Source organism: Pinus tabuliformis, chromosome 2_1, assembly GCF_031772625.1.
Source record: "Pinus tabuliformis cultivar Carrire ecotype Pingquan chromosome 2_1, CPIR1, whole genome shotgun sequence".
Lineage (NCBI taxonomy): Eukaryota > Viridiplantae > Streptophyta > Pinopsida > Pinales > Pinaceae > Pinus > Pinus tabuliformis.
Window position 1 is genome coordinate 774,812,836 of NC_142299.1, and position 15,843 is coordinate 774,828,678.

Below are 15,843 nucleotides of genomic sequence, written 5' to 3' on the forward strand. Positions count from 1 at the left end.
TTTTATCTTATTTTCTCAACGACTATATTCATTTTCACTAGGGTTTTATTTTACATTTAGAAATTTTTATCTTATTTTCTCAACAACTATATTCATTTTTTTAAAATAATAATACTATTAATTTTTATTACAATATTGGATATAAAATATTTAATATCATTAAATAATACTAAAATTCGATCACTAATGCTCACTAATGCTATTAATAATAAGTATTATTATTATTATCATGTATTATTCATATTAATATTAGTAATTTAGTATTAATAGTATAATTAAATGATTAAATATTTAGTTTATATTAAACCAGTGTTCATTATTAATATTGATAATCATAGTTTTATTGATATTATAAATACTATTAATTATTTAAATTAATGTTAGAAATACTTATTAGTTCAATACTCAAAAAAAAAGAAGAAGAGGTCAAGACATAGACGGACAAAGACACAGGAAAAACTAAGAAGAGAGGGCAGGAATCCAACAGATACTAATTTTTCCACCGACATCTCTATTAATATTACTGGAAGACCTCTCAATTTCAATGGCTTCACTAAACTTACGATGATGAAAATGAGGAATCTTAGCGATAACCCTAGCCTCCTCAACGCATATATGATGCTTTGGTTAATGGAAGGCTCAGTTTCACCGATGTTTAAGGTTCCATAGGAACAAGGGATGATATAGACACCCTTCATATCCATCGGGTTCACCGTGTGGAACCTCATACATCGGTGAAACTAGGTGTTCCATTAACGAAAGGATTAAGGAACATGCCACTGATATCAAGCATGGGAGGACCAAATCTTCGGCTTTGGCCGAGCATGCAGAAAAGACCAAGCATCATATATGCATTGAGGACACTAGGGTTATCACTAAGATTCCTCATTTTCATCATCGTAAGTTTAGGGAAGCCATTGAAATTGAGAGGTCTTCCAATAATATTAATAGGGATGACGGCTGGAAAATTAGTAGCTGTTGGATTCCTGCCCTCTCTTCTTAGTTTTTCCTGCGTCTTTGTCTGTCTATGTCTTGACCTTTTTTTTCTTTTTTTGAGTATTGAACTAATAGTATTTCTAACATTAATTTAAATAATTAATAGTATTTATAATATCAATAAAACTATAATTATCAATATTAATAATGAACACTGAACACTGATTTAATATAAACTAAAGATTTGATCATTTAATTATACTACTAATACTAAATTACTAATATTAATATGAATAATACATGATAATAATAATAATACTTATTATTAATAGCAGTAGTGAGCATTAGTGTGAGAATTAGTGATGGAATATTAGTATTATTTAATGATATTAAATATTTTATATCCAATATTGTAATAACAATTAATAGTATTATTATTTAAAAAAATGAATATAGTTGTTGAGAAAATAACATAAAATATTTTAAATATAAAATAAAACCCTAATGAAATATAACTGTTAATAAGTTAAATGAAAAAAATATATTTTTTTATATATAATGATCAAATCAACTATTAATGATATAATCATTTAGTTAATAAGCTCATATATATATATATATATATATATATATATATATATATATATATTAATTAAATTAACTATTAATAAATTATTTAAATTTAATTAAACAATATTAAATTATTCTTTTTCCCTGTGGTCAAATATAACCGTTTTTTTCTAGCTTTTAGGTTTGACCTGTCTACTTATTTAACTTTCTTCCTGGATTTGTTTCTTCATCATAGCATGATGAACCACACTTGTTGGTTCTAAACGCCCTCTACCAAAATCAATGTGACTTCTTCCCAAAAATATTTATACAATTGATATGGATTACAAAACTTAAGTTTGAATGTAATTATATTTACATTTTACTAATTAATATAATTATAATTATAATTATATGTGATTGTACCGATTATAATTATATTTACAAATTTTGAAAAGTCTATTTAGAAATAGATAAAGTGAGCACACTATGGGGGTGATTCCATTTCCATGTTTGAGTTCTAAAAAATTGCATTATCTGTTCAAAATTATTCTAATCCATTTATTTAAAATTTTTGAAGTTTCATTTAAAATTATTTCGTATAACTTTAATCGAAAAGAAAAACAACTTTGATCTCATTTTTCCGTTTGAAGATTTCGAAATAAGCCTGGACCATAACCGATCGTAGGTTTGGATTATCGTTTTGACTTCACGGTTCATCTACTGAATTCATTTTTATTATTTCACAATAAAAATTTAAAAGCTGGGATTCGCCCGTGGTTGATGATGATTACTGTAAATCAGAATTAAATGAGGAAGGTTAACGCTTGAGCTAAAAGGAAAAAATTATTTAAATGAGGAAGGTTAACGCTTTCAATGCCGATATTTAAATGCCAGCAACGCCTGAACGCTTTCTGTCGTCCATGTGCGATAAAGAAGTGCAATAATCACATGACTAGTGAAGCATTCACATGCGATTTAATGACGTATTCTGTTATCAACAACTCCTAAGGCCCATCTATTTTAATATAAAACCAAACTATTATTAATATAGGGCTGTAGTGTTGCTTTGATTTGCCTATCTCTGTGTAGAGCTGTATATTTAATACAAAAGCAGTACATTCTAATCGCTGTAACGAACTTGATGACGCTTGCAGTAACAATCCTCTCTTCTCTTGACATGTATATACCTAGTTATTCAATCATTTATGTTGACATTCATTTGAAGCTCGGCAGTGTGCAGGCCTATATTAATCTCGGTTTTGTTATTTAGAGAATTGTGGAGAAGGAAAGCAGTTGCTGCTGGCCCATGCAACCATATTATTGAGTGCAGCGTTGACGATGATATACAAATTCTACAGGTTATCTATCTTTGAGAATGTTAAGTATATCGTTAACTGTGCACTCTATAATCTGTTTGCTAATCGCTGCATTTACAATATTATTCGTTTTTCCAAGTCACAAATTGAACATTCTGGCTGCCATACCGGATTGCATTGAACGCACTACTACACCAAGGGCACTTTTGAGATATTTTTTTGGGACAAAACAAATCTTTTGTCTCAAAAAAAGTCTTTTGTCTCAAAAACTCATTTTTTTATTTTACATTAAAAATTAATATCAATTAATTTGTTTCAAATATAAGTTTAAGACAAAAATAAGTTGAGACAAAAATATTTTAAGACAAAACGATATGTTTAAGACAAAAATAGTTTAAGACAAAAATATTTTAAGACAAAAGTAGTTTGAGACAAAAATATTTTAAGACAAAACTTTATATTTAAGAGAAAAATAATTTAAGACGAAAATATTTTGAGACAAAACTTTATATTTAAGACAAAAGTAGTTTGAGAAAAAAATTTAAAGACAAAAGTAGTTTGAGACAAAAATTTAAAGACAAAAATAGTTTAAGACAAAAGCAATTTAAGACAAAATTAGTTTAAGACAAAACTTTATATTTAAGACAAAATCATTTTGAGACAAAAATATTTTAAGACAAAACTTTATATTTAATACAATGACCACTTTAGATCAAACCTATGTTTATGCTTTTATCTTTACATAAAATGTGTCATCTTTGGGCATGGGGGTAATCGCTTGTCATGCAAAGGGAGGTTTGTTTTGCTTCAAGGGGAAATATTTATGAGAATGATACATGTTTAACACTCATTTCACACACTCTTACACAAGTGTCGCCTTTATCCTCCCGAAGTCTATAATCGAAGCCACAATTGTCGTAAGCTGCCACAAAGGTTGTTGCATTAAGTGAAGTATGTGTTATATGTTCTAGATGGTCTATGTTGTATTGATAAGTTTTCAAGTGTGTGATCATAGTGAAGTTTTATCACTATTCACATAAGTTCCACTGATCCCACACTTAGCGAAATTTCGAAGTTTCCTTAGCAACCTAGCCTCATCCAACTTTCCTGAACTACATACTTCACATATGTAACCCTCAAGCTTTTTCGTTGCTTGTTCGAACCGTGCAATGCGTAGAAATCCCAACCTCCCTTACCATTCAAAAATGCGCGGTGGTTTCTTCCAGTGTCCTTCCCTCAGCCGGAACCCACTGTCTCCAAAAACTGTGCAGTTTTGTCCCTTGACTACCCAATCTGCCTTGCATCCTGAAATTGCATAAATGTGTCCTCCCAGGGCCTCGTCCCAAATAGTGCCTTACATCCTAAAACTATGTAAATGTGTCCTCCCAAGGCCTCATCCCGCAACAGTCACTGCCCATTCAAACTACACAATTATGTCTCTCACGGGCCACGAAGAAAGATGACATGATAGATGACTCTCAAGGAGCTGAGGAGAAAAATAAGCAGACCAAGAAACCCAAGGTATGATAGAATATTAGGACCGCATTAAGACTCCATCTGATGCATAACCCTTTGGAGGCTAGGTATGGAAAACAAAGCACGTCTTTTGAAATACACCTCTTAATGTAGCTTAAAAGTTTGCTTATCATTGTCGTATCATTCCGTCTTCAATGACATTCATGGTTGCAAGAACTGAAAGTCATTCCATGTGTTTGATCTACGTGTCTTGCTCCCTTTCACTTATTTATTACATAGCTTAGAAGATGAAGAGTATTACCACTTGTTTATTTAAGCTACTGAGGTTGTGACCAACATGATCTTATGACTAACCAGGCACGATGCAAGGCATCCTAAGTGGGATGAAAGATGTTTGATGATATATATGTAGTCAGTACACTCCTCTGCATTACTCCTTTGCATTAATCCTTGCTTTGTATCTTGCATGTACCCTCACCGCTTGTCAGATTTGGCTACCTGCTGCCAATAGTCTCTTAGCTCTTTCCTGACAAAGCAGGTGAAGGAATTTCCTTCAACCTGATTTCTTTGAGGCTCTTCATAGAAATTATAGAGCTAAGAGAAGGAGATGTGGAATCTCACTATCAAACTCTTGAAAATACTTTGCATGTTCAAATATATCCAAACAATTAAGCTACCACTCAACAACATTGTCAATTTTGGAAGACTCAAGAAAGATCACATCTCTAGATATTATAAACTTCTTATTCACTTCATCATAGAGATGGTATGCTTTGGAGGTATGAGTACCCAAAGAAGATACATTTGTGACTCCTTGCACTGAGTTTTTTTATCTATTCCTTAGGTATGAAGGCATAATATGACGAACCAAAAACCTTGAGATGCCTCACCGAAGGAATGTGGCCATACCACATTTCATAGGGAGTCTTGTTTCTAATAGCAAGAGTTGGACACCTATTATTTATATACACAACACATAGAACCACATCAGCGCAAAACCTTATGAACTTAACATGTGAACTATGCCATGTTCATAGTGAAAGTAATACATTCCAATGAACTATGTTTTGAAAAATGCAGCAAGAAATTCTCATTTTGATTTTTCCTTGATTAAATTGAAAAAAATAAAATTTTCACATCAACAGACAACTTGGATGATGTTAACTTGTGTGACATGGCTTGTGTCACCTAGTTTACTCAATAAATTTGAGTTAGAGGAGTTAGAGTTCAGTTCTGCATATTCGATTGCTAACTTGTGGCAATAAAGGCCAATTATCTCAGGTTGTTGTCAGTTAAACTAGTTCTAACTTTTGGAAGAACTAGTGGAAGGTCATTTAAGCAGTGGGACTTTAGTCAAACTCGGTGATCATCTAGTTAACTGATCAATCAACCCAAAATAGTTGGGGCATGAAGAGAAGTCAAGTCCCCTAAAATTGGTGGAGATTCGAAGGTAGTTTTAATTTCTTGTAGCTCACACAGTTGCAAGAACTTGTTATAACCATAGTGCAGGAGGTAGCTTGATTAGGAGATTCTTGTGAAATTAGAGAGCGAATGATTGTCGGTAGCATTAATAGCCTACCAGCAATTTGTTTTGCACCACACTTCAATGTTTTGGGCATGGTTTTTGAGGGTTGATAATTTTTTTATTATGCTTTTTGGTCATGCACGTCCTCACTAAGTATCTTGGGAGGTCTGTAATAGTTCCTTGCATGCACATCCTCACTAAATATCTTTTGGGATGTCTGTACTAGGTCCTTGTAAATTTCTGTTTGCCAAGGCTTAACTACTTATGATCTTAGGTGCTCACAACAATTCGACAGTTTATGGCACTTTCCAAATCACCATTCTTGAAAGGATCCAACAAAACGACTTCAGAGGAAGATGAGAAGGGAAAACTCTTATTGGAACTAGCCTAGAACTAGTGGAATTGGTTGGTCCCAATGGTTTTAGAGTTGTACTAGTCTAGTTTGGTGGTTCAGATTGGCTAAGGTTGGTCTTGTATTGAATTGACCTTAAAACACCAAATTCACTAGTTCTCTAATAAACTGACCAATTCTAAAGAATGTAGTGCAACATAGCTAATGACCACCAAATAATAATTTTTTAATAAAAAATACTGAAAAGGAAAAAAAAAATTATTAACTCGAGGGCCCTACAAAACCTAACCCTAGTAATTAATGGTAATATTTAATTTTTAAAGTTAAAGTAAAAGTTGACATTCTCCTTATCTTTCCTTTTTGAAAAGGAAAGATAAGGATAATGTCAGCTTTTACTTAAATTTTTAATATTAACATTAATTGTTTCGAGTTGTTTCAAAGTGGTTCCAACTTCATTCAATTTTGAGAAAGTCAAATTTTAGATCCCATTCAAAACTTAGTGGTTATTGATTGAACCGCTTCTTTATAATGAGTCCTAGACTTTGACTTCCAATTTTTTAGGTGCAGTTATTTCATAATCATATTCCTCATGAGACTTTGCAGCAGAAGTTGATCTTTAATCCATTGCAAGCACTTGGCCTAGCTTAGGGAACCATCAGCTACCCCTCCCAAGTTGCACCTCAACATTGAAATTTTCTTTTTCAGTAGACATTCATTTTATCCATTAGATCATTTCTTCCACTGTGACAGTCCAACAACACCCCTGCCAGCATATGCTTGACAATCCATCTCATCTTTATTGCTATCTTATAAAAACTCTTAAATCTTGTGTCTCCAATATAAAAGAGGAAGAGCCAGAAAGGGCCTTCTTGGCCCTCTTCACAACCCACAATATGTTTAGCTTCTCTCTTGTGCTTACACTCTAGTCTTCTCGCAGCTTCGGAATGGTGAATCTTAAACATAGTCTCATGATGTCCATTCAAGGAAGCATAATTCACCCTTTGCTTGAATCAAATTACCCCCCTAGCATTCCCTTTACCTTTAGATGCAGGCATATATTTTCCTTCTGGGTGATTGTTAAGCTTCCCATCTCTATTTCGCCTCCCTCTCCTACCCTCATGAACCCGATAAGTTGAATTTAACCAATCTCAATGTATCTAAGATAAACAATCCATCCAACTTAGGAAAGGGCCTTCCGGAAGCAATCAAGATCAAAGTGGACCAATGGACCCATATTCAGCAGCTGGACTACGAACAAATCCCGTTCAAATGTAAGGTATGCCATGAATATGGTCATTTTGCTAATAGGTGTAGTAAACTAAAACAAAATGAAATGAATGAAAATGTTGAAGCTAGTGAACACACATGGGAACAAGTCAAAAAAAAAGAAAGCAAACCCCAAACAGTCTGGCCCAAAACCAAAGCCTCCCCCAAAAATCCAAGCTGCATCCTTCTCCTCCCCTCCCATTTTGACTCAGCCATTACCCTCTACATCAAACCCCTTCGAATCTTTGGAGAAAGAAGACCCCTCATCCCCCCACTCTCCTCCTGATCCCCAGGAGCCCCCTCTCCCTAAAAGCCAACACCAAGACACTATCGAATCCTCATTTCCTCTTACTATTTACTCTCAGCCTCTTCTTGATCCTCCCCTCAACAGAATCACTAGAAGCTCATCTAAAGATCATGGGGGTTCTAGTGAACCCTCCAAGAAACCTGGCGCAGGCAAGAAATCTGCTAAGCAGCACAGGGATGAGAACGTACAAAAGGACATAGCAATGGGAATGCAGACACCCATAGAAACTTATATCCTAGGGCAGCATGACAAAAAAGCAATCAGCAAGGACCAAGGGGGGCGAGCACCTCCCCGCATACCACATATCCAATGATGAAAATATTATCTTGGAACATCAGGGGACTTGGGCACCCCTCTAAGGTAGCAGCCCTAAGGGATCTTATCATTTCTGAGACGCCGGGAATTATTATGTTACAAGAAACAAAACAAAACCACAAGGAAATGAATAAAGTCATTGAGCAGCAGAGACAGTATAGAGGAAGAATTAGTGAGGCAAGAGGAGCCTGAGGAGGAATAGCAATAATTTGGAATCAAGGTATATGGAACTGTATTTCGGAAACAATAAATCAACACTGGATCAAAACAACTCTGGAAAATAAAGCAGATCAGCAAGCCATTATCATCTACAACATCTATGTGCCAAATCACTGCAGAGATAAGGATAGTTGTTGGCATGATCTAAAAGATAGTCTGGACGCAGAAGAGAACACTAACATTATTCTAGGAGGTGACTTTAATTTAATCCTCCACACCAATGAGAAAAGGGGAGGCAGTTTTATGCCTGATCCATATAGAATACAGTTGGAAAATATCATGCAGGAGCATGATCTTATGGATGTCCCTCCAAAAAACCGTAGATACACCTGGAACAACCACAGGATGGGTGCTGGTAACATCATGGAGCGGTTGGACAGAATTCTCATCAATATTACACTTCTCTCTACTTTCTCCATCAGATATGCTAACATTCTAACGTGCTCTGCCTCCGACCACTTCCCAATAACTCTAATGCTGGAAAATCATAGGCCACTTGGGCCCATTCCATTCAGATACAGTTCTCTCTGGAATGATATACCAGCAGTTGCAGGAATTGTTTACAGCTCTTAGATCCAACACGTGGAAGGCTCTCCTGGTTTCATTTGGGAAACAAAAATACAGAAAACAAAACAAGCCATCAAAGAATGGGCTAAAACAAAGTATCAACAACCAGAGAAGGTAAAAAAAGAAATTAAGAACAATCTGGAGAGTATCCAAAGACCAATAGAGGATAATGGCCTTTCCCAAGAGAACAAACAACAGGAAAATGAACTCTACTTACAGCTATACCGAGTTAACAGAGAAGAGGAAACAAAATGGAGGCTCAAGTCAAGACAATTATGGTTACAAGGGGGTGACAAGAACTCAGTTTTTTTTCACAAGCAAACAACAGCCAGAAAGATAAGGAATAATGTTAGCTCCATCCTAGATGCAGAAGGTGATAGACAAAGGACTCAGGAAGCCATTCGAAGAGCTGTTACAGATCACTATCGGGACTTGCTATAGATAGGCTTAGGATTTCTTTCATTTTGCTTGCATTTAGATTTAATTCTACATTCCTAGAAGTCCTCTTATCAAAGGGGCAAAATTTAGTTGTGGCTTGGCTGAGCCCCAAATCAGCTTAAGGATCACTTTCTTGTGTGATCAGTAAGAGCGTTGATCTGACGTCTCTTCTCTATTGGTAAGTAAAAGGCATACTTTAAGCCATTAGCGATAGAAAGAAGGTAACTGGACCTAGTTTAACCAGTTAGAACCACCATTTCAACGGAAAATGAGCTACTTTAAGTTCCCGGCTAGGTGTTCTCCCTTATAATGTTGAGGCAGAGAATTTCGAGCCTTCAACAGGTACACAAACACAACTCACAACTATAGTGTGTACTCTCCTTGGGTTGGAAGTATGGAAAGGAGATGGGTAACTATTTGTCTCTCACGGCAAGTTGCTTTTCCTTAGATAAATATTTGTGTATGTGTGTTGAATCTTGATGTGTGTTGATGATATGAGTTCTCGATCATGAATTTACTTTTGCAGATCAGTAGAGTAGCTTCTAGTCTTGTGATTTAGAAAATTTCATGAGCAGTTAGAATTTGCACATTAATTTCTACAATCCCCACTTTTAAAAATAGGTACAATAAAGCTTTGAGTCCAGGGTTTAGGGAAGTCTTGCTTGATTGTTAAATAAAAAAGGACATGCAAAGCAATTTTTAAGATTTTTGTTTGGTAGCTTTTGATGTTCTTAAATTTTCCCTTTACAAGTTTTTTAACCTCAAACTGTATGTTTTCTAAAGGAAAAAAACTTATTTCTTTATAGAAAAGGTTTGAATATTCCTCAGATTAAGGGAAGTGAGAATTGACTTCTTTAGCAATGGGGGCCAAAAGAGATTTAAGGTACCAATCCATATAGACACAGTCTTAGAATTCAAGAGCTTTACATATGCTCCTCCTTCTATGTCATTCTTGAACATGATCAGATAGGCCAATGGAAAAAGTTTGATGAAAAGAAGTGAAAATTTTGTTACTAGTGTCATAACAGAAAGGTAACTTGAAATAGGCTATAAAATCTTTGGCAAGAGTCACAAAAGTGGAATGAGTGGATCTGGTTTGATCGACATACCACTTAGCAGTAGCTCCAGTAAGAGTGCAGTAGAAAAGGCGAAGACAAATGGAGTCTTATATGATAGAATTGGATGAACACCACATATGGAATGAGTGAACATGATTTGTGGGATCTTCTCTAGGATTACCTTCAAAATTGGGGATGTCGGAAGGAATCTTGGTAGGCATAACTGGCCAATTTGGGTCATGAAGAAGGGGGTCGTTGATGAGTTGGCTGAATTAGGGAGACTCAAACTAGCCATAAAAGGAGGCAATGGAGTAGGAGTGCCCATATTAGTGAAGGTTACGCTCATGGGGTTACCCTAGTTAGTACTTGGGTTACCACCTTGGTTTCCCACACCCGCATTGGTGCTTGACATGGTGATGGTATAACATTGAGAAGATGCGGAATGAAAGGAAGAATTGGAAGAATCAGTAGAACTAGAGTCAAAATGAGGACTCAATGGAGGACTCAGAAGATGTACTTTAACTTGACGAGGAGGAGTAATATGTCCTAATAGAAACTGAGGGTGAAGGCCTCAAATTCTCTGTGACAAATGCCTAGGGGGCACAATGATGTCAAGACAATGATGACCTTAAGGACTAAATAGTGATGATAGGAGAAAAAGAGCAAAAAATAGCAAGCAAACACCTAGTGCAGTGGTGCCAAGTGTAAACCAACTATATTAATGATGCTACTCCCGCAACAGTCATTGCTCATTGAAACTACACAATTATGTCTCTCAGGGGCCATGAAGAATGATGAAATGATAGATGACTCTCAAGGAGCTAAGGAGAAAAATAAGAAGACCGAGAAACCGAAGGTATGAGAGAATATCAGTACCGCATGAAGAATCCATCTGATGCATAACCCTTTGGAGGCTAGGTATGGAAAACAAAGCACATCTTTTGAAATACACCTCTTAGTGTAGCTTAAAATGTTTCTTATCATTGTTGAATCATTCTGTCTTCAATGACATGCATGGTTGAAAGAACTGAAAGTCATTCCATGTGTTTCCTCTTAATGTCTTGCTCCCTTTCACTTGTTTATTACATAACTTAGAAGATGAAGAGTATTACCATTTGTTTATTTAAGCTACGGAGGTTGTGACCAACATGATCTTATGACTAACCAGGCATGATGCAAGGAATCCTAAGTGGGATGAAATATGTTTGATGATATGTATATAGTCAGTACACTCCTTTGCATTAATCCTTGCTTTGTATCTTACATGTACCCTCACTACTTGTCAGATTTGGCTACCTGCTGCCAGCAGTCTCTTAGCTCTTTCCTGACAAAGCAGGGGAAGGAATTTCCTTCAACCTGATTTATTCAAGGCTCTTCATAGAAAGTATAGAGCTAAGAGAAGGAGATGTAGAATCTCACTATAAAACTCTTGAAAATACTTTGCATGTTCAAATCTATCCAAACGATTACGCTGCCACTCAACAACATTGTCAATCTTGGAAGACTCAAGAAAGATCACATCTCTAGATATTATAAACTTCTTATTCACTTTATCATAGAGATGGTATTCTTTGGAGGTATGAGTATCCAAAGAAGATACATTTGTGACTCCTTGCACTAAGTTTTTTTATCTGTTCCTTAGGTATCAAGGCATAACAGGAGGAACCAAAAACCCTGAGATGCCTCACTGAAGGAATGTGGCCATACCACATTTCATAGGGAGCCTTGTTTCTGATAGCATGAGATGGACACCTATTCTTGGAGATCAGCCCTTGAATCAGATGGCAGAACTGGAAAATATCAGAGCTTGGCTTCAGGCCAGCAATCTGGAAACCCTTTGGGACATCTCCAATTGGACAAATGATGCAGAAAGTCTATGGGATGGTTTGAATTTGGGGGAGGTCCCTCATTGGCTGGATGGTGAAGCCAATTTATTGTTGGATTTTCTCCAAGGAAAATCTCCCTTAAAGGCCTCTTCTAAGGACAAAAGAGGGTGGGGTTCTCTTTCAGGCTCTTACTCAGCAGCAGAAGGTTACAAAAGTATGATGGTTGTCCCTAGTCCCCCCAGAGCCAACTCAATGGAAATTTATTTGGTCTTTTCCTGCTCTCCCCAAAATTGACTTCTTTTGCTGGACTCTGGCGCATAAAAGTATCCTCACTAGAGATAACCTGAGGAAGCATGGAATGGAAGGTCCCTCCAGGTGCCCTCTTTGTGCATTGGATGAAGAAATGGCTAACCACATGTTCTTATTGTGCCCCTTTGCTCAAGAAGTTTGGAAGGGTGTCCTAATGTTAGGACCTGACAAAATAGAGCTTCCAGGAAATATTCAGGACCTGCTAAGAAACTGGGCCAAGTTATCCCCATTCTGTCTCTCCAAAAAAAGATCCCTTCTCAGGTGCAGTTAGCCCCCATCCTCAAAAAAATCAGACTACTGTTGCCCAAGTTCCACAAAATCTCCTTCTATCATGTTCTGAGGAAGTTAAACTCACAGGCGGACTTGGCAGCCAACCTAGGCTCTCTCAGGAGCAGGAGATCTCTGTTAGTAAATTATGTTGAATCGGACTGCAGCATTCCTTAATTTTGGAGTTGTCTGGGCCTCTACTCCTTTGAGCATTTCACTGATTTAGATTCTCCAGACATCGGGACCGTACCATTTTGAGTTGGCTGCTGTTAGGAAACGCGAACTCATCCACAAGGGAAAATTTAGAATGCAACCGTGGCATTTTCGATCTCTGTTCGTCGTTGGAACTCACTGCTGCACTTGGGTAGGTGTTGGGGAGTTCATGAGGGCCTCTTCAAGGCCAATTTACCGCTCTTGGCATTCTTGAACACTATATAACACTCTGACAGACATTTCAAAAAGAAAATTGTGATTCTTGGGATGATCCGGCACTCTGGCGCATTGGATCTTCTCTCTGCAAGCTAGGAAGCAGAGCTACGTCACAGAAAGCAAAAGCAGCAGAATTTCAAGGCACCATTCTAAAACCAATTCAAGTTCTTTTTCAAGCCTCTATCTGCATTCACAGTGTAACTCATTCAGTGGACTATTCAAAAGCAAAATCTTCTTTCCCTGCCGACTGTAACAAGGAAATACAGGGTTTCAGTGTTAAAGTCCTCGGCAACTGATTTGCCGAATTTTAAATAAAAACTAACTGTTTATGTCAAAAAAAAAAGAAAATGGAGAGCGGAGCGCTTAGGGTTTGATGCTGCTCTGCAACTAGCAGACCTTCACAGACTGCGCTATTCTACCATTAACCTTCAGCCATAAGGCAGCTACAACACAATAAGGAATAGCTATTGCGCAATGGAACCCCCTCAGGGGGAGGACATGATGCCTCCCCCCGCTGATACGGAAAACGGCCTGCGACAGACTGAAAATGTCAGGATGGACCATCCAGAAGATACAACAACATAGAATGAAAATACGCCAATGAATAACAACACAAATGAAGAACCACGAGTGACGTCAAACACCTGCAAGCCGATAGCAGTTGACAGACCCAAAATCGAGCTCCCAAGTCAGCGCATCAACACTCAGATCCAGTTTATGAGGGATCATGCTTTGATAGGAAAGTTCATAGGCCTTTGGCCAACGGAGAAAGCTTTGCACGGCTGGATCGTAGCCAAATGGAAGCCAAAAGGGCACATAACACTGCAGTTAGGGCCTAAGGGCTTCTTTACTGCCATTTTCAATTGTCTGGAGGACCGAAACAGGGTATTGGATGGAGGACCATATTTCTTCAACGCAACAGGGCTATACCTAAGAGGATGGATCGAGCCTTTAACCCAGACATCTCCTAAACTCAGACATCTCCTAAACTCATGTTTGTTAGCAACCCAACTTTGGGAGAAGGTTAGCTTCAGATGTCAAAGAGATGGACGAAATAAGGAGAATTCAGCCAGCACTATTCATTCTTGGGCACCTCACCCTTATAAAAGCAAAATCTTAAACGCCTTATGGAAGCTAATACCAGGTTTCCTCATGTGGACAATCTGGAAAGAGAGAAATAGCCGCATCATCAAAGACCATTCCTCTCCCATAGAAGTTCTATGGATCAATATATGTCAAAACATACGAGAAACCTTGATGCTCCAAACGTGGCTTGATGATGATTTCCCATCCACACCACAGGAACAAAATATATGGCTGAACTGGAACCTTCAGTGGAACCATGAGCAGGTACACCTAAGGAAAATCCCTCCCTCTGGAGATACACCTGACAAATGGACTCCACCCCCACCACACATGGTACTGCTCAACTTTGATGGAGCGTCAAAGGGAAATCTAGGTAAAGCAGGATTTGGGGGAATATTTAGAAATCACAAGGGCAATGTTCTCCAAACATTCATGGGGTCAATAGGTTGGGATACAAACAACTCAGTCGAATTAGAAGGAATTTGGCAAGGACTTCTCCTGGCTCAGAACAATAGATTCTTCCCACTCATAATTGAAGGGGACTCTCAGATCTTAATTAACATGATCAACCAGATCTTACAGGGAACTCCAGCACATAAAGTGGGTAGCAGCACTTAAGCAATAGGATATATGTAAAGGAGCACTTAAGCAATAGGATATATGCAAAGGATGTACATTACAAAAGTACATAAAATCCACATTCCATGATGAGGACAACAAAGCACATGCAGTCCTAGAAAGGATCCACTATGATGTTTATGGACCTTTCTCGACAATCTACACTGTTAGACACAAATATTTTGTCATTTTTATTGATGACTTCTCACGTAAGTGTTGGATATTTTTCATGTGGAAGAAAGATGAGACATTCTCCAAGTTCGTAGAACTCAAGGCACTGGTTGAAAAAGAAGCTACCAAGAAGGTGAAGTCTCAATTGTAGCGGCTGCAACACCCTCGAAAATTTTGGCCTGCACTTAAATTTTGGAGCCTAATATGGATATTGTGATCAATCGTTCCTTAGTCACTTATTTGTAAGTTGATCATGATCTCAATCTCCCCTTTTCGATCTTAAGAGTCATTCATGCTTTTATTTTTACATAGAATCTGTCATCTTTGGGCATGTGGGTTATCGCTTGTCATGCAAAGGGAGGTTTGTTTTGATTCAAGCGGAAATATTTATGAGAATGGGTTGTCCTCACCACATAGACATGTTTCAAACTCATTTCACACAATCTATCATCATCCCAAAGTCTATCATCGGAGCCACACTTGTCGTAAGATGCCACAAACGTTGTTTCATTAAGCGAAGTATGTGTTATATGTTCTAGATGGTTTATGTTGTATCGCTAAGTTTTCAAGTGTGTGATCGTAGTCAAGTTTTATCATTGTTCACATCAGTTCCACTGCTCCCACACTTAGCCAAATTTCGGAGTATCCTTATCAACCTAGCCTCAACCAACTTTCCTGAACTGCGCACTTCACATACGTAACCCTCAAGATTCTCCCTTGCCTATTGGAATTGTGCAACGCACACAAATCCCAACCTCCCTTAGCATTCAAAACTGTGGAGTGGTTTCCTCCAATGTCCTTCCCTCAACC